The sequence below is a fragment of the Chrysemys picta genome, chromosome 8, assembly GCF_011386835.1.
Source record: "Chrysemys picta bellii isolate R12L10 chromosome 8, ASM1138683v2, whole genome shotgun sequence".
NCBI lineage: Eukaryota > Metazoa > Chordata > Testudines > Emydidae > Chrysemys > Chrysemys picta.
Window position 1 is genome coordinate 105,964,269 of NC_088798.1, and position 23,343 is coordinate 105,987,611.

Sequence of the window (23,343 nt, forward strand, 5' to 3'; positions counted from 1 at the left end):
TTCTTAATCTCTTGTCCAGCGGATAGAAACCTCATTCTTCCCATAAAACTAAGCCATAATGCCTGCAATCACCCTCGCTGACCCTTCTCTATACCTTGTCTCGTTCTTTGATATCCTGTAAGGATAAGATGTAAGGAAAGGATTCACAGTTTCTATAGTGACCAAGACTATTGGTGATGCTCCAGGGGTGAATACATAGCCCTCTGTATGGGGCCCTGGGGCTGTTGCCTTGTTGGAGTCTATCCACCTCTCAGAGACACCATTCTCAGGCTAGGCAGATGGCGATGGGATCGTCTACCAGCTGAGAGACATACCACAGACACTTGACCTTCCTATGGGACGTGAGACGGTATAATCAAGCTTTTCGATTGTTCATCTCGCCCCATGCCCGTGCATTTCTAAATCAAATCTCCCAGCGTCAGCAGTTTGCAAATTTTTGAAAGCTGAGGCTTTATACATCTTCTATGCTTCCCACCCCTGCCCTGGCTAATGCATGCTGCCCTCACAAAAGGGTGCCCCCATCCATTGGGAAATGCTGCCCATGTCTTCTAAGAACCCTCAATTCTGGCTGACTTGAGTGGACTCTGAGATTATTCAGCCCTTTACAGGACTGGGTCCTAAATTTGATCAGGTGTCACCTCCAAAAGCTCCTTCGTGCTATGGTTTCCTTCAGACCTTTCCGAAAAGATTGTCTCATTACCATGCAAATGGAAATGGCCTCCGTGGCTGATTCTGATCTCACCCAGTGTCAGAGCATTGACTTTGCTGGAGCAACCCCTGATTTCTACAGCTGTAAGCGAGACAAGAATCAGGCTCCCTGTCTCCAGGCAGGATAAGGGCTCTGCTAAATAGTCACTTCACCATTTTATATAAAGCAGATACAATTCCTATCAGACAGCCAGGTGCTTACTGCCATTTGAAGGCTTGCACAGGAAGGCATTATGGAATTTGAGACAGCTGAAAAGTGGAGGTGGGAGACTCTGGAGACGCGAAAGATGTTTGTGTGTGCGTGATGCAGGAATTATAGAACATACTGTGTAGGACACAGTGATCAGAATAGATTGCTGGATTTTTTACTTACCATTTTTGATATGGTAACACAACAGAGAGAATGTTCCTACTTAAATCTATGTATCTCCGGTTGTTTGTGGCTGTGAGATTAATTGTATGGTCAAAGATCATTTTGTTGTGATGTTATTAGATAAAAATAATTAAAAAGACATCCGGATATAATAATAAATAATAATAATCACTAGCTCCTATAGAGCGCTTTTCATCAGTACATCCCAAAGTACTTTACAAAGGAGGTCGGTGTCTTTACACCCATTTCACAGACAGGGGAAGCCAGGTCAGGGAATAAGACTGCTGTGCACAATGCACGTGACAGAGGGAAGACCATTTTGGGTGAGATGCAGGATCACTACTCATGAGCTAGGACGAGATTCCTGACCGAGCGACCGTCAGAATGATGGTTTATGGAACAGGCTGATCAGGCTTACAACCCGGTGTGGTGGGCGTGTGTATGAAAGTCTGGATTAATGAGCTGGCGACACCGTGAAAAGGGGTTACTCTGTCTGTATGAGACCTGGAAGAGGAGGAGTGCTTTATGGGGGACACCAGGAGGAGAACCGCTTGCGTGTGCACCGTAAAAGAATGCCGAAAACGACAACATGCTGTCATAATGGGTGGGTGGGGGCATAGTCAGGGCCGGCTCCAGGCTTTTTGCCGCCCCAAGCCAGAGTGCCGAGTGCCGCCCCCAAAGCAACAAAAAAAAAAAACCCGGAGTGCTGCCCCAAAGGGCCGGAATGCCGCCCCTTGCCTCCCCCCCCCTAGTAGGAAGGATTTTGACACATGTGACTCTGAGAACTATTAGTGAGGGTGGTGATAAGGATTGCTGGGTGTGACCGCCTGAGAAGGATTCCTCTGTGTGTGCCTGATTGCCGTGTGGGGGTGCACATGTGTGACACGGTAAGAAGGATTGCTGTCGTGTGTGAGACACCCGGAGAAGGATTACTACGACTGTTGACAATCAGGAGTACAGCTGTGTGGCACATGTGGCACCATCAGGGCTAGGGAGTGTAATGCAGTGGGCAGGATTACAGGGCCTGTGACAGCGTGGGGTGTGCGCTGTCGGACACAGTCAGAGGCATTGCTGTATCGGTCACAGAGGGATTGCTGCCTTTGTGACGGGGCTGAAGGATTGCTATGCACAGGATGCGCCGTGAGGGATGACTTCAGTGGGAAGCTTTACTCTGCGCGGGCAGGGTGAGGAGAATGACTTTGCCTCTGACGTGAGGAGAAGGGCTTCTCTGTGTGTGACAGAGTGAGAAGCATTTTTCAAGGGGTATGACTGCCAACATTTTAAATGACTTTTCAAGGTATCTTTCCATAGAACGCAGGCGTCTGGCAGCTGCTAGGCCTCCAGCTGCAGTGTGAATGCTGGCAAAGCTTAGGATTCGTTTGCCCAGACATCCTGCCCCTCAGCCCAGATTTACATTTACTACTTCCCTCGCTGCTGGGGTGGGGTCTTCTCCAGCCACCTCGCTACGTGGAGCACAGTAAGAAAACAAAGCAGAGGGCAGGGCCGGCTCCAGGTACCAGCTTGGGAAGCAGGTGCTTGGGGCGGCCACTCCGGAGAGGGGCGGCAGGTCCAGCTATTCGGCGGCACTTTGGCGGACGGTCCCTCACTCCCGCTCAGAGTGAAGGACCTTCTGCCGAATTGCCGCCGCAGATCGCGATCGCGGCTTTTTTTTTTTTTTTGGCTGCTTGGGGCAGCCAAAACCCTGGAGCCGGCCCTGGCAGAGGGCCTGTGGTTCAGAGGAGGGCTAAAAAAGGGTGGTGTCGTGGATTAGCATGGTAGCTTTTCACTTCCAGAGCCCTGGAGTGTCATGGGAGAAAAGGCGTTTGAGTAGGGATAGTCATCGTCAGGATCCCTAAAGCAACTGACGGGCTGCATTTAATTTGGTACAATGCTGGCAGTCTCTGTTTGCAATATTTCCCAATACTAATTTGAACCCAAACATTTCTTTTCAAATTATCCCCTCCTAAAATCAGAACACTGTCCAAAAGCGACAGTTCCCTCATTTTGCCAAAACCTCATGTTTTGTCCAGAAAAGTTTTTAGTGGAAAAATGTTCCACTGTTTGCCCTGGGAGTCTGACTTTGTTCAGTACCATTACCAAACACTCAGAAACTTTAAAACAAAAAAGTCTGCTGAACTTTTTATTAGTGAATGCATTGAAATATCTGGGTACTGGAAAACTAAGGGAATGTTTCTCCAGAGCATGTTGGCCATCAAGCTCTCACTCATCCAATGGATATGATAAATGTTTGTGGAGGGTCTAATGAAAAAAATCACTGAAAACATGGCTGGTTGGTCTATAGCTTTCAAGACTCTTAGTTTACAGAAGAGAAAGTTGAGAGTTGATTTCACGTGCCTGGGGTACATGACTTATGAGAAGAGGCTGAGGGAACTGGGCTTATTTAGTCTGCAGAAGAGAAGAGTGAGGGGGGATTTGATAGCAGCCTTCAACTACCTGAAGGGGGGTTCCAAAGAGGATGTCTCAAGTTGCAGTGGGGGAGGTCTAGTTTGGATATTAGGAAACACTATTTCACTAGGAGGGTGGTGAAGCACTGGAATGGGTTACCTATGGAGGTGGTGGAATCTCCATCCTTAGAGGTTTTTAAGGCCCGGCTTGACATGGCTTGAGCAGGGGATTGGACTAGATGACCTCCTGAGGTCTCTTCCAACCCTAATCTTCTATGATTCTATGATGACAGTCTATATGCATCTGCCCAGGGAGAATATGTCTGATGCTAGAGGGTTTTTTTAATCTAGAAGACGCAGGCATTATTATTATTTATTTGTATTACAGCAGTACCTGGGAGCCCCAGGCATGGACCAAGACCCCCATGGTGCTAGGCGCTGTACAAACATAACAAGATCCAGTGGCTGGAAGCTGAAGGTAGAAAAATAAATTCAAACTGGGAATAAGGCATACATTTTTAACCTTGGTAATTATCCATTGGAACAACTTCCCAAGAATGTGGTGGATTCTCCATCACTTGGAGTCTTTAAATCTCTCTTGAAGACATGCTCTAATTCAATCATAGGTGACTGGATCTGATGCAGGAATTAGGGGGTGAAGTTCCATGACTTGTATGATGCAGGCAGTCAGACCAGATGGCCATAGTGACCTGGCCTTAAAATCTCTGAATTATTTCGTAACCAGGAGAGTAGCAGAGAAGAGAAGTTCTTTGTGCTGTGTCCTTGTTTTGAATAGGTCTCCAGCCTTTTGAAAAGGAACCACGTTTGTCCTTCTTCTGTTTGGAAATCTTCGGCCCAGTGCGAATCAGTCTGGCTTGCGAGAGGAATTTTAATGGATTTCATTTATAAGCCCATACGTGAGCTCCATGTCAAAGTGCCCACTCAACAGCTGATCACAAAATCCCAAAGTGCCAACTCTCCAGGCGGTTGGGGAGGAGAAAGTACACCCATCCTTAGGCTACATTGTGAAGCTAAGAGGAGATGCCTGTTGTACTGTCCTGTTCTGCAGCGAGGATGAGCAAGAGGGAAAGACAGGCAGAGGAGAGCGCTCTGCAGTTTCTGCCACACTAGTTGAATGTACTTTTAAAATTTCTTTATTTAAAGCCAAAGTTGCCCCCAGCAGAGCCAGTGGGAGCTGCATGTGCATCATTTTGGCTCTTACTGCCCTAAGGAATTTAGCAAGGGTGGAGAGCACTGAAATCCTTTGTTCACAGAGCCGCTATCGCATGGGCAGGGGCTGTATGGGTTTCTTTGCGCCATCATGGTAATGTGCTTCCGTCTTAATGGAGGAACTGTCTTGGGGAATCTCGGGTCCAATTGTCAGGTCTGCTCTAGTCGGGTGAAGCAGCGCTAAAGCTGGGCTAGCCGGTGTCCTGAGAGAAGGAATCGCAGGGGTGAAGAATTAGCATAGGGCCCTGGCATGGAGGACATTCGCGGGAGAAAGTTTGGGGAAGGTGGCTGGGGCATTCGTGTGTCTTGCTGCTCCCTGGCTGCCGGTATGACTCCTGGAAGCTTTGAGCACCCAGGCATAGGTTAGAGGAGCCTTCAGACCAGTCTAGAGGATCCGTCTATAAGCTTCACCAACCCTTGGCTTTTCGACTGGGCCAATCAGCAGGGGCACCACTGAGAGCCTGGCTAATGTGTGCGTCTCTACTTCAGGCTCTTCTGCAGTGCAGGGGCAGGGGCAGTGCAGGGCATGCGGTGTATAGCAATGCCCCACCCCAGGCCCTGCCCTTCGTACTGACTAAGCCCTGACACTTATCTACCGCCTGCCTTTTACACCTCTTTCCTTCCTACTGCTGTTCAGCGAGGGAGGAGGAGGAGGAAGATTGCTGCTGCCGGCAATGGCTCTGCTCAGGCTATTATAGAAGTTCACAGGAACCCAGCGGCTCCAGCACCATGTGGCAAGGGGAGGGGAACTTTAAAACAGTGGTCACCATCACTACCCCTCCGCCTCAGCACCTCTTAGAGAGCAACCACTTCATCTCTGCTCCCTGTGGCACCAGCCCAGCAGCTTGGAGTGAGTAACGTGGCCCAGCTCCCTTTCTAAAGGGAAGAGACTGATTTGCAGGTGGGCCATCTCCTGCTATTGATTGGCTAGGAAAGGCGAAACAGGGTAGAGAAGCAGCACATTTGAGTGGTTAGAACACAGAACCAGATGTCGGGAGATCTGCCATAGAATTGCTGCGTGACCTTGGGCAAGCCCAGGTCCCCGTTTTTCCTAATCTGCCCCTCGCTGGGGGTGAGCTGGGAGGCTGAGTTCATTAAAGTCTGAAAAGCCCTTTTGAGATTCAAGGAGGGGAGGTGCTGGAGAAAGGCAACGTGTCATTATCTTTGTTCCTTCACAGAGGGAAAGGACAAAGTGACCCAGAAGAAGATGAAAGCTCATTTCCCCCTTTGAAACTGGGCACCAGATCCTTGCTTCTCTGAACACTCATGAATCCCCCTTCCCCTCCTCCCACTCACTTTCATCTGTTGTTGGGCTTTTGGGTTTTTTTTTTTAAGTTCAGGTTGATTTTGAAATTAAATTGGCCGCTCCCCCACCAAGCATTCCAGATCTCGGATCCCCTGCTTCCTCGCCCTGGCCTCTACCATTTCCCACACATTTGCTTTGAGGGATTTTTCCACTGCGGATGGTAGGGGAATATTTTCTTAAAGGGTCTTTTATCACAAATTCTCTTTGGTCTCCCGCCTGAGAACATTTCTAAGGGGGACCTTGGCGACCTACAGCTCCTGCTGCAATGGAGTAAATATACTTTATAAGCGAGTCACAACAGGCTGTGCAAATAAACCAGCTTCGGCGTGCCTGCAGAATCATTCAAGACAGACACTGATGAAACCAAACTAGATTCATCCCTAGTGTAATTCCATGGGCCTCAATACAGTTACCCCAGGAACAAATTTCTGTATGAGTCCAAGGAGGGCTGAAGGCCCCTTAGCGTCTCATTCTTGAGTTGTCCCTAGGCAGGCTCTTCTTTCAAACAGTTCCACGTGATGCAGTGAGGAAATTTCTCCTTGGAAGTGGAGAACTTAGAATCATAGAATGTCAGGGTTGGAAGGGACCTCAGGAGTCATCTAGTCCAAACCCCTGCTCAGAGGGGGACCAATCCCCAGACAGATTTTTGCCCCAGATCCCTAAATGGCCCCCTCAAGGATTGAACTCACCAACCCTGGGTTTAGCAGGCCAATGCTCAAACCACTGAGCTATCCCACCTCCCTGGATAAAGGAGGAGCTATCCCTCCTCCCTTATCCAGTTACATGGTGGCCGCAGCAGGCATTTGAAAGGTGAAGCACTGAGGATGGTGCAAGTGGAAGCATTTTAGCCATCTGTGATTGCTGTGCAGTCATCGGTAAGAACTAAGCCCACTGCTGCACAATGGCCCTCCGACGCCCTTTGACACACACCATCAACAGAACCTCTCCGGTGGGGGAGCTCCAGCATTGTACCAGAGCTTGGCAGGTCTATGCCAACCGAGTGGACATGCCAATAAAGCAGGTTTGAGAATATAGCTCAGGAGCATCGGGGTTGCTGTGCCTGATGTCTTGCCGAGATAATCATGGAGGTAGAATTTTGAAAAGTGCCTAACTTCCATCTTCAAAAGTGAACTACGGTTGGATTTTCAATGGTTTTTAGGTACTTACAGATGCAGATAGATGCCTAATAGGATTTTTTTCAAAGCCTTTAAGTACCTACCTCCCATTGAAATCACTCCTGAAAAAAATGGGCTTCGGGCTCCTAAATCGCTTAGGCGCTTCTGAAAATTGCCCCCCAATCTCACTTGATACCTACCTGTCCAGACTGATGGTGTGAGGGAATGCTCACACTCAAATGCTTAGCAAACACTGCACTTTTCCTCCACCATCCTGAATACATGCAACTAAAGGTAGCCTCTTTTGCCCAAAAGGGGCACTTGAGGTTTTTTCAAGTCTAAAGTATACAGTGGAGATTTACACTTCCCAAATAAATCCCACCAGGCCTATCAGTCCCTGCAGTGTGTGGAAGGAAAATGATGACCATTCACAACCTAACTCGAAAGATCCTCAAAGAATAATCACAGAGTAAGGGTCTTGTTCATACCTGTAGATCATGCCTCCTGGTTGCTGATAGAGTCAGGCGGGTCTTCACATAAGACCCATGTTTCCTTTGCTTCCTGTCCTTAATTCTTTCCAGACACAAGGTTATATCCTGATTTTGTCTATAGGTGGCAGCAACCTCTTGCCTTTGCCCCAGGAAAACTTCTCATGGCAATTCAAAAAACTTTTTCTAGCCACTGAATTATAACCACCGTGCGTCACTGTTGTTAATTATCTCTTAGCCTCCCATGTGCCTACTGTGGTTGTACCCCATACATAACCATAAGGTGCAATTTCACAGATTTGCCCCACTGAAAATCTAACCGTGGATGTTGGAAGTTTGACAAGCCTGAGTGACATTTCATGCTGCAAAATCCAAGGCATATTTCTATTTCCCCTTAAGCTGCCGCCGCAGCTCTGCTCAGAACCTTCTTGACCCAGAGAAGCCTGCTCGCTTCAGTTTCATAAGAGCTTTTATTTTATCTGATATGTCTCCTTGCAACATCAAGAGGCACAAACCCTGATGGGTGGCGAGAATCCCTCGCAAGCCTGAGAAAACAGGAACAAATGAGCATTCTCCAAGTGGCGGTGGAAACGGCTGCTTTTCTGTTTGATTTTCCTTCCACCCAGCAGAGGTTTCTGTTAAAAGTGGGGCTTTTCTCAGTAACTGTCTAAATAATGCAATGTTGTTTGATTTCCACTAAGCAACTCCTAAAGGGAAAAATTGTATCTGTATGTACAGCATTACTACATCTGAATGGAAAAGAAGCCCAACTTCCTGACAACTTTCATTCCTGTTTTCTTTTTTGTATCTATGTGCCGTGCATTTATGCCGGATGTTTTATATAAGCCCACTCATTCTCTGCAGCTCACCCAAGAGATTCTTCCATCCGGGCTCTAGAAACTCTTCCAGAATGGCAAATGGAATGGAGAGAAGTTGATTGTTCTGTGTGTAATAATAATATATTAGCAATCAACTGATAGCGCCCGCTGCAGTTAAACATGAAAGCCGGTTCCATATTAATTCTCTTGTTTTCCCATGCTCGGGACTGGAAATGGCTGGGAGTTTTTCAGCTGTTTTTTTCCAACAGAAATTGCTGATTCGTCTAAGCAGAAACTTTTCATGGAAACTGGTTTTGACTAAACTCTCAGCAGGAAGGTTTCTCAAGTCCAGGATGGAATTTCTGGTCAAAACCAGAGAAAGAAGCCCATCCCAGTGGTTAGGATACTCACTTGGGAGACCAGCTTTGAGTCCAGTCTCCAAAGCAAGCTATTAGCTATTCTGGGGTGGATCTCTCATGGTTTTTCCACTAAATAAAAAGTTGAAAGGTTGCCTTTTCATTCTGATTTGGAACATAAACAAATGTCAAAACCTCACATTTCTTGTGCAATCGGATGCTTGTTTTCCAGCCAGACCTACTTGGAACTCATTGGCAAGTCCCCATTTGGGCTAACACCTATCCCTGGGACTTCAGTATTCAACCTTTTCCCTACTGGAACACTTTCCCCATACTAAGAATCCTCTCCAACTACTCCTAGCTATCCATCCCCTCTAGCCAGGATCCCCTCATCTCATTTAGCTGGGCAATGATGGTAGCTGTGACAGTCCAAGCAGATTTCGGTAACCTCTAGATTGAGAACCCCTGCTCTAGGGTACAAGAGATGACTGATATCCACCAAGAGAACAAATATTTCATATAGGTTAGGGGGGGTCATTCCTTATAGTGCAAATATGTGATATGGAAGAAGTAAGTCTTTCTCTCTCTTTCTCTGAGTACAGTGACATAATGTTCTATGGCTGAGAATTCAAAGCCACCTTGGTAGCAGGATGCCCAGTTCCCATTAATACTGATAGGAATGAGGCATCCAAATCCCTTAGGCAAATGTGTGTGTCTCAGGCTCCGATGGTTTTGCACACTGTGCAGTATGCGAAGCAGATTATCCCCCATCTGCAAGGGGATCCCGTGGCCCAGCAGAGCCCCATTGACTTCACTGGGGTTCCATCTGGGAATTGGCTCCGACTGCAGGCTCAGGGAGGCCTCTGGCTGTAAAAGCCCTGGCCCGGTATTCCGTCAACAGGTACTCAATCACCCTTTTCTCTTCCCGTGAGGTTCTTGCTTTTTACTCCATTTGCCCAGCTGGATTGATTATAGCACAATGTATAAGGCCAAGAAACTCATGGATGCTCACAGGAGGTCACTGGCTCAAAGGAAAGGTTTAGAATCCTTTGTTCTTTTGATTTGGGTTTGTTCCCAGCCCCTCTACATTTTATAACCTGGTTGGGCCCTCTCTCCTTTAGCTCCTTTGTTCAAGCTCTCACACACAGGCTCCAAGTTTAATAGGCACAACCTGGTAGTAGGGGCTCCGTCTGGGTATGTTAGTGTGATGAACTTCTGGTAAATTGTTTGCTCCAACACCCACTGCAAGTTATTAGTACAGAAGTCCCCCAAATTACAAATCCAGTATCCAGATCCAGCCATCTGTCACAGCTCTGCGTTTGCGCTGTCTAAGGAGTAGAGTCTCCCACAATGATTAAAACTTCCCAAGTTAAACTACAGTTTGTATGGCTTGGGTATTTTGACAAGGTTCTCAGAGGCCTTGGGGTCTGAGCACTGTAGAAATAAAAATCTACTAGATATCATTTATTATGCTCACAACATAGACAGGATTGGTGCTATTATAAAGCCTAGGAAATAATGGTCATATTATCTCTGACATTGAACAGGTCTGAAGAAAGCTATGAATACACTGTAATTCAGCCTTACTGTGAAGATGGGGAGAAAAAAAAAACTCTACAACAAATGACTATAACAGAGAACCACTCAGGGCTAGACTTAAACCATAAAGACTTGTACATTCAGAAGTCAAAGGCCTCTGCAAGTCTGTGCCTAGCTTAACCTGTTGTGCTTGGGTATTAAAAAAGACTTGACACTAGAGCTGGGAGAAATGTTTTTAACCCAAACGTTTTTTTCGTAGCAAAAAAATGGAGATTCTGTAACACTGAAACGTTTTGCAAATTCATGTCAGTTTCATCAAATTGTTTAGGTCAAACCTCCTCCTCCCACTAATTCCTCCTCCCCCCAAAAAAGTAATTAAAAAAAACATTGACGTTTTCAAATCAAAACATTTCAATTTTTCTATTTGAAGCAATGGTTTGTTCTGAAATGTCCATACATTTTATTTTTTTTAATGTAAGAATGCTAAAAATGCATAAAATCAATATGAAACTATATATAATTTCATTTCCAGTCAAATGAAACATTTCATGTGATCCAAAACCATTTTTTCAACTTTTCAATTCACTGAACATTTTAAAACATTTATTTTCCCAGGTCCACCCAAAACAATTGGTGGGAGGGGGAGGAGGAAGCGGTAGAAGAGAACTAAAAAAACTCTGTTCTTTGCACACCTCCACTCAGAACAGTATGTTATTTCACAGACCATATGTAACACAAAACTCAGGCACAGAAGTAAGTTCTGGATAGAGTGCCAGCCTGCATTTCCTGACACATTTTTTAAACATTATTTAAATTGAACGTGTTGCATTTATACTCCTGCTGCTCTTTTCTTGATACATTATAAAGGTTCTGTGTATTAGAGCAATGGATCATATCCTGGCGCTATTCTGGCACATGAAGAGTTGACCTTTAGACGACTCTTCAGACAGCTATCTGTCATAGGCAACTGTTTAAACTTATGCTGTAAATAATGCACACACAAAGAAAATCCCAGACATATAATAATACTACCTAGCTCTTATATCGCACCCTACATCAGTATATATCAAAGCACTTCACAATCTTTAATAGATTTATCCTCACCACACCCCTATGAGATGGCAAATTATTATCCCCCATTTTACTGATGGGACTAAGACACAGAGAGGCTAAGTGACTTGCCCAAGGTCACACAGGACATCTGTGTCAGAGCAGCAAACTGAACCCAAGTTTCCCAAGTCTTAAACTGCTACCTTATCATTGGCCCATCTTCCTTTCCATGGTGGGTGTGACTAGCCCGTCCTACTGTGAGTCACAAAGGAAAGCTCCCCCTGTGGGTTTGGTTTGGGGAAGGACGAGGATCTCCCTGCTGCCCATGCAAAGGAAAGGCACTCCTACTCTTGGATAGCTGGGAGCTCCTCCTTCCTTGCCCAGATCAGGTAGCAGTTTGCCACCAGGAGCACATTTACTGTGGTTCCTTCTGCTCATCTGCGGGCATACAAGTTCAGTATACACCACATGTTTGGAGTCGGTGTGGCTTTCATTTCAGATTATGGGGAAAACAACGAAAACCAGCAAAGGGCAAAAGTAAACTTACCAAGGCTGAGCAAAGTGGATAGATCCCCTCTAACGTGCTGTATCAATCACACAACAGCAACTGCCTTTGCAAACAGCAGGTTCCTAGCCATTTAAAGACACAGCACACAGAAGATATAATAATCATTATATCACTACAAACACCACAAGATCAGCTGAGCTGGGGAAAACTCTCCTGACCCTAGAATTAGGTCTTTCCACCATATCCTTTGCATTACTCTCTATGGTTATCCAGCCATAGCATCTCTTTCTTCTCAGTTGGGAAGGTGATTCTCTAACTCCAAGGAGACAACTTAGAGGGGATTTGTTATGGAGATAAATGTATTATTGTTATTGAAACTGTAGATGTTACAGTAGCATCTACAGGCCATCTCGGTTGGGTACTGTACAAATATAAACAGAATAACAGTCCCTGCCCCTAAAGAGTTTGCAATCTAACAGCCAGGACATGACAGGTGGCAGAGACAAACCAGCACACTCAGGGGACAGGGAAACCAAAATAATAGGATGAGTGTAATTCTTAGCCAGTCAGGAGCACTAATCCTCACAAACCCTCTGTACTCACTCAGGGACAACAAGGTTTCTTTCCTTTCAGTTTAGAAACTAGGAGTAGAGAAGGGATTCGCCCTCAAAACAAACATAAAGCCCTTTGTGAACTTGCACCCGGGACAGTCATTTACATCTGGGCTTAGTGAGTAGCTGATCCTACAATTCTGATCTAGCAGGTTTAGCACCCACTTTGCTCAGCTGTTAGTGATTGCACAGGATGCAAGGCACTGTAGGATCAGAGCCTAAGCATGCAAGCAAGAAACTGGCTGCAGCTGAGTGGATATATGTTTGGGAAGGGGAGGGAGGTCTTGGGGCAGAGACTTGTGGGGAATCCCTTGGGGCTATATAACAGCCTGGCTGACCTAACACAGTTGCTCAGTAGATCGAGGTTTGTTAGAGAGGCCTGTTGTTTGGTCCCTTGGTTAAAGTCTGTATCCATAGGGGATGACTATTACATTACGTTGTTCCTCTCTATGTATTTGTCAAGCAATAGCCTTAAGGCTTTGTTGATTCTTTTAATTCAGGTACACCTAAGGGCAGGACTTACATTCTATACTGCAAAATAACCCAGAGGCTAAAAGTTAGAAAGATTAGTGAAAGGGAGGAAGCAGAGGGGAAGGGGAAATAATTCCACGAGCTCAGTGAGCGTTCTGGGGCTAGAGAGAATGCAGGATCGGGTCTCCAAATGTCATCTGCTACTGGAATGTTCAGAGGAGACCGTTAGCCAAATGAATCCATATAATGAATGATTTATGAGGCAAACACACTTCATTTATGTTTTAGCTTCTACATTTGTCATAAACATTACTAGTGACACCTCCTGTGTTCAAGCCGCATTATTTGTACTAGAACATGTCTTTAAAAACCCAGGAAATACATTAGTAACAAGAACAAAGCATTTTTTCTGGGTTCAAACTAAAACAAACCAAGAATAAATTGTTTTTGCAGTATGTACCATGCATCTTAGATGCTCGGGTATCCTACCATGGTGACGAGCATATAAATGCCTAGAGATAACTAGTTTTAAAAACAAATACACCTGGAAACAAACACATTTGGCAATTAATTCATCTTTCATTTACCAACCAGAGTCAAAGTTATAAGATTAGGCCATGATCCTGCTCAGAAGAATTTAAAAACAACAAGGTGTCTGGTGGCACCTTAAAGACTAACAGATTTATTTGGGCATAAGCTTTCATGGGTAAAAACCTCACTTCTTCAGGTTTTTACCCACGAAAGCTTATGCCCAAATAAATCTGTTAGTCTTTAAGGTGCCACCAAACTCCTTGTTGTTTTAGAAGCATTTAAAGCTCAGAAGTCAATGGGGATCTTTATTTTCCCACACATGGGAAATTACAGGATCTGGGACTTAGTGGATGAGGGGAAGAGAGTGGATGTAATATATTTAGGTAAAAATGGTGTCCTGTGGATTGAAAACTGGCTAAAAGACTAAACAGTGGGTAAGGAATGAGGACTAGTCCAAAGGCATTGAGTTGCAGTGGCAGGGGCGTGTCTGATACATGGTTGGGGTTAGCGATAGCTGTGAGTACCATATTTATTAAAGATCTACAAGTGGGAGTAAAGAGCAGAACAGCTGAAAACAATGGATGGGCTGCCAGGGGAGGAGATGCAAATGCCAGTGAGGACAGAGGAAAAAATAGAAAGGGGCCTTGAGAGGTTTAAAATGTAGGCAGAAAATAACTTTGAAAAAGCAAACCACTGCTGGGAAAAATAAGCCAAAGCACACCTTTCCAATGGGAGGCAGAAACGTGGAGAGCAGTAGTGCTACAAAGGAAGCAAGATTGGGAGTAGGCAACGAATTAGATTTGCAATGTAATGCATCTGTGGGGAGGGGAAAATAGCCAATGCAAATTTGGGAAGCATATGCACATATTTTATTAAGTATGGTGTATAGAAGTAGAACTAGGATTAATGGGATGAAATTAAGAAAGGGAATATTTAGGGTAAGTGTCACGGAAACCTCCTGATGGTAAGAAATATTTGGCTGTCGAATAGCCTCTCCAGAGAAATACTGGGAAAGCCCATGGCTTGCGGCTTACAAGACTTTTATATATCAACCTATAACAGGCTTTAAAACAACTACTTACAAAAGCCTCATCAAAAAGGAAACTTGCATTGAAGACAGGCGCAGATGTCTATGTCTAGCAGAACTGCTATGAATAAGTCTAATACATTAGGGAAAGAAAAGAAGCTGTTGATGACAAAATGCATTTCATTTACAGCAAGTTCTACCTTACATGACACATTTGGCTTCCCCCCCCCTCTTTTTTTTTCTTTTCTTTATTTAATAGTTACGACGTTATCGCTTGCAAGTAAATGTTATGCTGACCTACCGAGTTCCAAAATGCTGGCTATTTTCTCAGCACGTAGTGATTGTCTAAAATGATTTTTTTCCCCAGTGTTCTTGATTCCCAAACAGAAAGCAGCAAGATTGTGCCGCAGTAGTGAGTTTTCACCAGTGCAGCAGTGACTGGCGGTGGACTAAGAAGTAATGTGTCAGACACGTTTCTGGAGCAGTGGTAGGGGAATTGGTTGCACCTTCATTTCTCACCTCAGTTTATAGTATGGATGTAATTTCCCCATTAGTAATCATCTTTAATATTCATTGCTCTGCTTCTGGGGACTTCAGATGTAGAGAAATCGGAGTATAGAAATCAAAGTTTTCACTAAAGGAGGAGATAGGCTAGAGGGACTGTATAATATACTTTGCATATGGTAAATATGATTTTTTTTAACCTCATCACAATTCATGAATAGATTTCACAGGACTTTATTGCAACTGTGTTTGCTCATAGTGCTGTGGCAGGGTATTTATGACTCAGAAATGAGCCTGTTTAGTGGATGGGAAGAGAGAATCCTTTAAAAAGGCTCGGGTTTAAAAAGGTGCCATAGAAGGCAATGGGAATACTGATTGACGGCTCTGAAAATATGACAAGACGGGCAGATTAAAGGCAATAGAAAAGAGTGACTATTTTAAAGATTTTTCTTTCAAGATTTTTAGGACGCAGTTTACCATAGTGGATAAAACACTGATTATTAACATTACTTATTTGCATTATGGTAGCGCTGGGAGGCCCCAAGTAATATCAGGGGCTCATTATGCGGGGTGCTTTATAAACAGATCGTGAGAGGCAGGCCCTGCCCCAAGGAATTTGTACTCTCAATAGGCTAGAGCTGGAGAAGGCAGTTTTTGCCCCATTCTGAAGTTGGGGAATTGAGGCTCAGAGAGATTAAGTGACTGGCCCAAAATCACACAGCAAGTCTGTGGCAGCAGTGCTCGGATTGAACCCAGCTCTCCTTCCTCCCACTCCAGTGCCTTAGCCACGCGACCATCCTTAGTCAAACTTTGCCCAATTAGAAAAGGCTGTATGTATCCACAGAGGGTGCCTGCCCATCCTCAGTCAGCTATTTGAATACCCAACCGATCTCAGCACCGGCCTCATACCATTGTAAATGGGGTCACTACTGTCTTGGAGTCCTTAGAGACTAACACATTTATTTGGGCATAAGCTTTCGTGGGATATAACCCACTTCCCACGAAAGCTTATGCCCAAATAAATGTCTTAGTCTCTAAGGTGCCACAAGGACTCCTCGTTGTTTTTACTGATGCAAACATGGCTACCCCTCGGAAACCTGTCACTACTATCTTGGGCCATGCTGATTAGCCATTGTTTTACTGCTACCCCAGAAAGTATTGGTGTCAAGTGCAATTAGGGTGACCAGACGTCCCGAGTTTATCGGGACTGTCCCGATATTTGCTTCTTTGCGCTGCCCCCGCCCAGACCCACTGCGCCCCGCATATGCCCGTGGCGGGCCAGGGGGCGGGAGGCTCCGCGGGGACTCCCGCATATGCCCGTGGCGGGCCAGGGGGCGGGAGGCTCCGCGGGGACTCGGGGAGGGCAGCGTGCGGGGCCTGCTAATGCCCCAAGCCCCTTAAAACTTTTTTTTTTGCTCTGTCCCCACCCCCCTTTTTTGCTCCGCCCCCCCTTTTTGGCTCCGCCCCCGTCCCGATATTTTATAGTGGTAATCTGGTCACCCTAAGTGCGATTCTACTTGGGGTGACATTCAGATTGGTAGCCTCTGCTAGCCAAAGTATCCTGCAAGTCCAGCCTGGCTGTATATCCCACTGCATATTACATTTGCTATAAAATATGGTCTAGTGGTTAAAGAACAGGACGAGGAACAATGTCTCCTTAGTTTCTTTCTTACCTCTACCATTAAATTGCTCTGTGGCCTGGGGCGAGCACGTTAACAACTCTCTCCCGGACTCCCTCTTTGAAATGGGGAATAATAGTATCCATCTTCTTCACACTAGTGTTGGGAGGCTTAATTCACAGATGTCTGCAAAGCACACTGGGCTGGATTCTCAACTGTGTCCAAGCTCTGCAGCGATGCAATGAGAGGGGGGCAGGGATGGCATGCTGGTCACAACCCCTGATCCCAAGCCACCCAGCCCTGACACAAGTTGGAGCTGCAAAGGGGCAAAGTGGAGTTTGCAGGCCACAGAATTAGATTTGCCCAATAAAGTTTGCTGTATAAGTGCAAAGCATTATGCACAAACTGCCAGCAGTTCATCCTTGGTTGCACGTAGCTACTACAACTGGTGCTGGCCTTGCACCTATTCACCCTCAACAATTTCTTGAATCAAATTCATTAAATAGAATTTGTTACCTCAGATGACTGGAGTGGTGGCCTCGTACCCACTTTGACAGCTCCATTCATGGGAGAAATTCATAATTTTTCTGTAAACAGACTGACTAGAGAATTTAAAAAAAAATTGGTTTTGTTTTTAATTTGCTATTCCTCAACAAAACAATAATTCTACAATTACATATTTAAATATGTAATTTATTTAAATATGATTTATTTAAAATCAAGGAAGAAGCTGATGAAGCTTTCACAAAATCATCTATTCACGACCACCCCATTTTTTCAGACATCCTTATTTATAGTCTTTTGGTGCCCTGTGATAAAAATGGAAAAAAATGCAAATTTGGATCCTTCCCCCTTCCCTCCCATCGTAACAAACAAGAACCAAGTTTCAAGATTGTAGCTTTAAAAAAAAAAAAGCATTTGAATCTGTGAAATCTGATATGGGAGATTTGAGTGATTGCTGATGGAGAGGTCAGAGGTCCATTTGGGGTTGCCTCCACCCATACTCTGCAGTCCAGAAGCATAAACAGCTGCAGGATTCTCGTTCAAAAGTGTACTTGAATGGTTGAAACCCTAGAGGAAAGCCCAGTTGCCATTTTGTTGATTTCTGATGGTTGAAGGTAAATTCTGTTTCCATTTTTCTTCCGTTCTTCTCACTTAACCATTTCCCTGCCATTGCCAGGGCCTGGATCCTGCCTATTCACTGCCTGTGGCTGCAAGACTTTGGACTCATTTCAGTTGTTGTGTTTAGTGCGCGGGCGCTGGGTGGTGTGGGTGGCCTGCGATCCGGTAGTCCCTTTTGTCCCTTTTGGCCTAAACTCAGTGACGCTATACCCAGCAACCTGCAATAAATAAGCATCCCAAATTGGATTTTCGCTCCACGGGCGCACAGAAACTAATTGTCAGTCATTCAAGTGTCTATATCACTATTAGATTTCTTTCCAACTATCTGAAAAATCCATATCACTTTCTTTACTGCTTGTGGGTGTTTTTGTTAAAATGTTTTGATTCCTTTTTAACTAACAAGGGAGAAAAATTAATGCCAGCAGCACATATGCCCACAAGCAACCCTACAATAATTAACTAGTGTTCATATGTGATGGCAGGGAGTAACACACCTTGATTTGGAAACCAAATTTGGTTTCAAGCTTCCAAGAGATTATTACAAGTAGTGCAGGAAACAGTGAAAGGAAACCATACCTTATTGCCTTTTAAACTGTTTAAAATGGCCCGGAGGGAATGTTTCTTGCATTATGACATCAGGCTGATTTGTGGATGAGCGAATATGTGGGAAATGTTTACTTTCAGGTAAGGGAATATGTAAAAGCCATGGGGGAATATAGGATCTATTTTTCCTGCTAGAGAAATCTGTGGGCATGTCATTGGGATTTGGTGAAGAGATGCACTTTGGCACCTAAGCCACGTTGGAGCGCTGTGAGGACAAATGTTTGCGAGTTGTTCCAAGTTGTTCCTAATTGGAACAGACACTAGCACCCTCTGATCCAAATTCCACCGGCTTCTCCGACCTGATGTCAGGTCCTCCATCACTGTGTGAGGGTTGCCTCCAGGCAGACTGTGCTAAAAATAAAAGATGCTCACACATACACACACAGAGCAAGCCAGGCAAGAGTCCTTGGAACTGTTTCTTGACACCCCTAATGCCAGTGGGTTTGTTTTGCTTTGAGTTCAAATCTAGATGATTATGTTTTGTTTCTGTTTCCCAGGCGAAGGAAGGGTTGCATTATGGTAATAAGGCTTCAGCCATTGTGGAGTTCAGTCTGACCTGGGGATTTTTAAACACCTTGCAAATGAAGTTAAATCTGCAGCTGAATATTACATTTCACATCTCCAGTCATGGGAGACAATACCGCTTTTAAAACAAACGAGAGGTGAGCGACTGCTAAATATCCCCTCTAGTGACCTCTCCAGCTCCCTCAAGAGCAAACAATTTGCTTTCTAAAGTTCTGTTCCTGAATTCCCACCAGAATCTCCCCGTGTTCCCTACTTAGGAAACCAGTAGCCTTCTGAGATTTCTCACTTCCATTCCTTTTGTGGCCAGTGTCCCTCCACGGCTACTCCAGGTTCCCTTATTTCTGACCTGAAATACGGTACCACCACGACAGTTCCCTGGAGCTCATAGCTGAAGCATTGGCTTTGAGGGAACTATCATGGTGGGAAAAATGCCATCTACTGAAAACAAACACACTTGCCCAAGAAAAAAGAACAAGGAGTACTTGTGGCACCTTAGAGACTAACACATTTATTTGGGCATAAACTTTCATGGGCTAAATCCCACTTCATTGGATGCATGGAGTGGAAAACACAGTAGGAAGATATATATATACATATGGAGAACATGAAAAGATGGGGGTTGCCTTACCAACTCTAATGAGACAAATCAATTAAGGTGGGCTATTATGAGCAGGAGGAAAAAAAACGTTTGTAGTAACTTTTGTAGGGATAAGCTTGCCCAAGGTTTGAGAATCAGTTTCTGCATGTTCCATTATGCTATTTGTAGGAGAAAGGGTGTTTCCTTGCTGTTTTTAATTGGTCAGATTAAAAAACACAGATCCGAGCTCCGCAGAACTCAGATGTGGGTCTGTGATGGGGTGTTCACCCCACACTAGCCTAAAAGGAGATAATGAGGCTGAGAAGGGGCCACTTAACCAGAGAGGCCATAGCTGAGGGGAATTAGGTGGCCTAAGAAACCCCATGAGTGATGATGGAGCCCAGGTGAGAAGGAACAGGTAGGGCTAGTATCAAGCCAGCAACCTGGCCGCAGTGAGGGAGCCGATTGCCACACACTGGCCAGTAGAGAGGGAAGAAACCAAGGGCAGAGGGTGTGGTGAAAGGGCAGCAAGGGGGCAGCAGACCTGGAAAGGAACTAATCCCCAGAGCAACCAGGAGGAGGCACCCTAGCAGAGGGTGTATCATGTGACAGGGTCCAGATGTCATGACTGACCCCGTCTCTAAAATGGGTCAAACTAAAGCTCCAGTTCCAAACACCCCTGAACTTCCCAGAAGCAGGACTCAACTTAGGGGGTCTAGCCCTTCCCCTCTGCTTCACCCCCCCCCCCCCGCCCCCCAACTGATTAGAGAGAGCAGTTGTTTCCGAATTGTTTATATAGTCCGAATTTTTTCATCACCTTCTTCCCCTGCAATGCAAATGTGCAATTTAAAGCTGGAGAATGTCTCTTTCCTTATTTTAGGGCTGTCAGCTCAGGGGCCTTGGTGTATGTCTTCAGCTGACTGACAGGTGTCAGTGGAAAAGCAATAGCCTGTGTGTGCTTTCAACATAATGCCTATTTCCTAACCCTGTCATGTTTCAGTGATTTAATCCGGGGGGTTTCATATGAAAGGAGAAGACTTGGGAAACAGAAAGGATCTTCTTATCTTACAGGCAGAAATGCCTGTAAATTGAGCCATGCACCTTATCCCCACCACAGCTCATGGCCAACCTGTTTGCAAAGGGTCTCTTGCCTACTCAAGACAGGATGGGCCAGATTTGAGTGAATGGGAATCTGGGAAGGAAACTGAGGAATCTGACCATTCTATTTTGTGCTGCCTTTCCCCCATCCATTAAAACCTCCCTCTGTCATTTTCACACCTGTTGCCCCTCATATTCAGTTCTCAACAAAAAATGCAACCGATAACACAGTGGAAAAAATTCCAAATTCCCTTCTTCCATTAAACTCGTGGAAAGTGTTTATCTCCTTTGTTTTCTGCAGGATTCATACATTTGGTACACAATTATTTCAAACTAGTCGCAAGACCTTGAACGATTTGACCATTATTGCCTGTCCATTACTAGAGTTAGGATTATTGCTGGAAAGGTGATTGAAATTCTTAACTATTAACATTACTAACATTTTCTAACTAACTGCCATGAGAAATCCCCTGTTGTTCCCCAAATGATAAAACCCTGGCCAGTCTTTTCCCCCAAATAATCTGCAGTGACTAGCAGTGGTTTCTGTGAATCTGAAAACATGATGTGAGCCAGGGGTCTTTTCCAAAATTACCAACAATAAGGACTGTTAGTTCTTTCAGTCCTCTTTGGTGCAATCTGTTGGAAATGCTAGAATTCCTGGGTATCTCAGAACACCGTAGGAGTGATGATTATGCATGGTTGATCCATACAGTTAATTTTTGGTTATTTTTACAAAATAAAATAATTTCAAATAGCAAACATGTTGGAGGAAATCGTGGTATGCTCAGAAATAGGCTAAATTTACTGTCTGGATTATTAATTGCAAATGATTTGCTCAGCTGTACAAAGCATGTCACTTTAATCATGCAGGGACTCTGAGCACGGCTCCCTAGAGCTCTGAGTCTTATCTCTCACATATGGAATCATACAGCACTGTTCATTAGTCCCATTGGTCCAGTCACACGGAAATGATGTTGAGAATACTTCTATCTGATCTGCTACTTTTCTGTGGAAATGTGACAGTCCCAGGATGATGGCTGATATAGATACTACCGCCAATTGGAAAGAGACTCCATAGTGAGACAAAGAAAAGGATTTTTTTTCTGTTGCAATTTTGGATCCATGGTATCTTCCCCTCTTTTAGAGATGGCAAGAGAGTGACCACAAATTCTTCTACTGGGGGCTTTTAGAAATGATTTTTTAAAAAACCCAAATGTGGAAGTTCTGGTGTGGCAGGATTGCTGTGTTCCAATGGTGCAGATTGAACTGCAGAAAGAGGCAGGCCAGCCTGGGAGGGTAAGGCAGTGGTTTGGCCCTCGTGGGATCGGGGTTCAATGTCTAGCTCTCCCACAGACTCCGAGTGATTTGGGGCCAGTCATGAGCATCCAGACTTTCAAAAGTGCTCCCCTCCCATTCAGAAGAGCTCAACACGCACCGTGCGGAGCTCTTTTGAAAACCTGGCCTCTTTATTTTGGTGGCTAAATGGGAGCCCTACGCTGTTTGGAAAACTTGGCCCTTCATCTCTCTGCGCCTCAGTCCCAGGCCCAGCTTGTTGTGGGGCGCTCAGATTCCCAGCCACGTGCCTGAGGGGGAGAGGACTCCATTTGCTTCTCACTGGGCCCGAGTCTCTTGGTTCCTTCCCACACCCTTTGGGGAGGCGGGAACTAATCCCATGAATAAATGCCGCATTCAGATACAACCCTAATGCTTGTATCTGAGCAGGGACAAGCCTCAGTTAGTGCAAGAGGCCATTTAAGACCTCAAACTGGGGGTCGGGACCCCTCAGGGGGTCGTGAGGTTATTACATGGGGGGTTGCGAGCTGTCAACCTCCACCCCAAACCCCGCTTTGCCTCCAGCATTTATAATGATGTTAAATATATTTAAAAAGTGTTTTAATGTATAAGGGGGGGTCGCACTCAGAGGCTTGCTGTGTGAAAGGGGTCCCCAGTACAAAGGTTTGAGACCCACTGATTTAAGGGCTCCTACATGGGGGCGGGGATCACGCGTACACCCACTAGCAATATTACAATTGTACTGAGTCCCTAACGCTTAAATATGCTCCCTCAGGAGTCCACACTGCCCCCAGCCCCAGTCAGGGTTCCTTCTGCAATGGCTGCTAGTGCTCGGGCATGGGGCGAGCTCCGAGGGGGAGTTTGAGTCTGCTGCCTCACTGGTATCCATCCCCATGGTGGTCAGAACACCTCTGCTGAGTCAAGACTGCTCCTGCAGCCTGTCTGTCGCTGTGACCCTGGTATATTTGCTGGGCCAACCCCCTAGCCCCAGGTTCTGGCTGGGTTTGGGACGGCTCCCTCCAGCAGCAGCAGGATGTGCTCTGACATCTCTCTCCAGCTCAACTCCCGTGCCAGCAGATTGGTCCAGAGCCGACCAGGTGGCTTGCAACCAATCCTCTGGCCCCATTTGGACAGGGCTGATCTTGTGCTCTGGAATGGGATTCCACTCCTCCAAGGGAACCTGGGCTGGAAGCAGCAGGATTTCCTCCCAGTCCTTTAGCCAGCCAGGGCTCTGGGGCCAGCTCCGCGCTCTGCCTTCTCCCTAATTGCTCAGGTTAGCACAGGCCCTTTCACACAGCTGCCATGTGCATGTGGAGTGGGGACTGCACACCCATCTGCAAAATGCGGATAACAGTTCTTCCTGTCTGCCATCCACCGTCTCCTCTCTTTAGACTCTAAGTTATTTGGGGGCAGAAACTGTCTCTTAGGATGTTTATGCACAGCAGGGCTCTGATCTCAGTTTAGGG

General features: G+C 45.5%; 1 protein-coding gene across 24 annotated transcripts in view; it reads left to right on the plus strand.

The window, feature by feature from the left end:
• The window catches only part of GRIA1 (glutamate ionotropic receptor AMPA type subunit 1), a 168,156-nt gene that overhangs the window by 61,133 nt on the left and 83,680 nt on the right, over positions 1 to 23,343 (plus strand). For 2 of the 24 annotated variants that reach the window (XM_065555120.1, XM_065555119.1), the window contains exon 1: positions 3,875 to 3,964. The exons of the other annotated variants lie outside the window; for them this stretch is intronic. The gene's annotated coding sequence lies outside the window, so the exon portion shown is untranslated. Of the gene's footprint in view, positions 1 to 3,874; positions 3,965 to 23,343 lie in introns of those variants that run through there. 24 annotated transcript variants of the gene reach the window in all.